The sequence below is a fragment of the Propithecus coquereli genome, unplaced genomic scaffold, assembly GCF_000956105.1.
Source record: "Propithecus coquereli isolate 6110/MARCELLA unplaced genomic scaffold, Pcoq_1.0 Scaffold26, whole genome shotgun sequence".
NCBI lineage: Eukaryota > Metazoa > Chordata > Mammalia > Primates > Indriidae > Propithecus > Propithecus coquereli.
The window spans coordinates 76,920-79,694 of record NW_012148174.1 but is presented as its reverse complement, the minus strand read 5'-3'; positions in this window follow the sequence as shown (position 1 = coordinate 79,694).

Sequence of the window (2,775 nt, the reverse complement as noted above, 5' to 3'; positions counted from 1 at the left end):
TTTTGAGAATTTTACTCTTTAAGCACTTAACCTTAGAAATATACATTATAAAATGTATATTTTTATAAATGCAAACACACATATCTGTGCAGTATGAAGTGGTGAAGCAAGTTTTTTTGCTGTCCTCCATAACTACTGTTGTATTTAATCCTCACCTATATGTATTCTTCAGTGACACCGCAGATACATTTAAAATGAAGAAACAAAGAAAAATCATTATGCATTAATCTATGACTTGTTTGGTTGGAGAAGTTTTCTCAAACTTTAAGGTACAATGAGAATTACTCGTGAGTTATTTAAAAATTCAGATTCCCAAAGGTTCAGATTCATTGGTTTCAACCGGGTATAAATTAGAGCCCAGTAACCTACATTTTAACAGTTCCCCACATGATTATGGTAAAAATAAAGGAAAAAATAGTTTTGAGCAATCAATACCATAGAATGTCAAGTTATTTTACATTGCATATAAGAAGAAAAAGTGATGTATTAAAAATATTTTAACGTAATTTACGTTTTTAAAATCTGGGATTTTTTAACTGATGCATAAAATTTGTATATGTTTATGGGGTCCATGTGCCATTTTGTTACACGCATACAATGTGTAACCATTAAAGTCATAGTAGCTAGAATATCTACCACCTCAAGCGTTTATCATTTCTATGTGTTGGGAACATTTCAAATCCTCTCTTCTAGCTATTTTGAAATACATAATAATTGTTGTTAACTATAGTCACCCTATTGTGCTACCAAATATCAATAACTTAGTCCTTCTATCTATGTATTTGTACCCATTAACCTGCCTCTGTTCATTCTCCCACCCACCCACCAGCATCCTTCCAGACCTCTGGTAACTATCATTCTACTCTCTACCTCCATGAGATCAACATTTTTAGCCCCCACATATGGGTGAGAACATGTGATATTTGTCTTTCTGTGCCTGGATTTTTTCACTTAACATAAGGTCCTCCAGTTTCATCTATGTGGATGCAAATGATGGGATTTCATTCTTATTTCATGGGTGAATAGTATTCCACTGTGCATATGTACCACATTTTCTTTATCCATTCATCTGCTGATGAACATTAAGGTAGATTCTGTCTCTTGGCTATTGTGAATAGTGCTGCAATAAACACGGGGGTCCTGGTATCCCTTTGATACACGGATCTCCTTTCCTTTGGATAAATAAATATCCAGTAGTGGAATTGCTAGATTGTATGGTAGCTCCATTTTTAGTTTTTTTGAGAAATCTCTATAGTTTTTTCCATAATAGCTATACGATTAATAATTTGCATTCCTACCAACAGTATATAAAAATTCTCTTTTCTTCACATTCTCACCAGCATCTGTTGTTTTTTTGTCTTTTAATAATAACCATTCTAACTGGGATAAGATGATATCTCATTGCAGATTTGATTTGCATTTCCCTGATGATTAGTGATGTTGAGCATTTTTTCACATACCTGTTAGCCATTTGTATGTCTTCTTTGAGAAATGTCTTTTTGGCAGGGTGCAGTGGCTCACGCCTGTAATCTTAGCACTCCGGGAGTCTGAGACAGGAGGATCACTTGAGGTCAGGTGTTCAAGACCAGCCTGAGCAAAAGTGAGACCCCATCTCTAATAAAAACAGAAAAAATTAGCCAGGTGTGGCGGCATGCACCTGTAGTCCCAGCTACTGTGGAGGCTGAGGCAGGAGGATCTCTTGAGCCCAGGAGTTTGAGGTTGCTGTAAGCTAGGCTGATACCGCAGTACTCTACCCAGGCGACAGACTGAGACTCTCTCAAAAAAAAAGAGAGAGAAAAGAAATGTCTTTTCATGTCCTTAGCCCACTTTTTAATAGGATTATTTGGTTTTTTACCATTGAGTTGTTTGAGATCTTTGTATATTCTGGATAATAGCTCTTTGTCAGGTACATAGTTTGCAACTATTTTCTCCCATTCTCTTCACTCCGATGATGGTTTCCCATACTGTACAGAAGCTTTTTAGTTTAATATAGTCTGATTCACCTATTTTCATTTTAGTCCTCTGCCAAGAAAAGTTGAGGCATAGCCATCTTCACCTTCACCCAGACTCTTCATCTGGGATACAATTAGAATGATTGGTTTTTAAATCTATTATGCATTTTGTGTGTGGCATGCCCTTCCCATTGAATTGGAATTCAACTGTAGTCATTTAACCTATTTAATTAATTTTATTTTATTTTGCATGCTTGAAATTAGGGGCTCAGGAATGTCATATGCAAATATATGCAAAACAGCATGTAAATTAGTCATGCCAGCCAAAAGCCAGGGTTTTTTTTCCAACAGGAATATCATTGGAAAAAAAGGGCCCTCTCGCAGGTCTACTGGGATTATCTGTTAGAAGAGCCTTCATTGTTTAATAGGAGTTTATGGCTACAATGACAGGAACATACCTTCATACAATATTGGAGAAGCCCATAAAGTAAGCAACGCTGGTGCATTTGACCTTATTCTCCTTCGTAAATATTTCTGTAGCTTGAAAAATTAACAGAAGTAGGGTATGAATTGGTGGGAGATGGGAATAGGAGGTGAAGTGGCTCCTCTCACACCTGACAAACCATATGCCGAGCCACCAATTCACACATTTCCGCTGACTAAAATGCAAAAAGCTTTCGTTTATTTTTATCATTACGTGAGGTCTAGAAAAAGAGATATCAAATTTTATCATTACATGAGGTCTAGAAAAAGAAATATCAAATCATGTTGAGAAAATGATTTTATTCCATAGTTAGATTTATAGTAATTGTATAATGGTTCT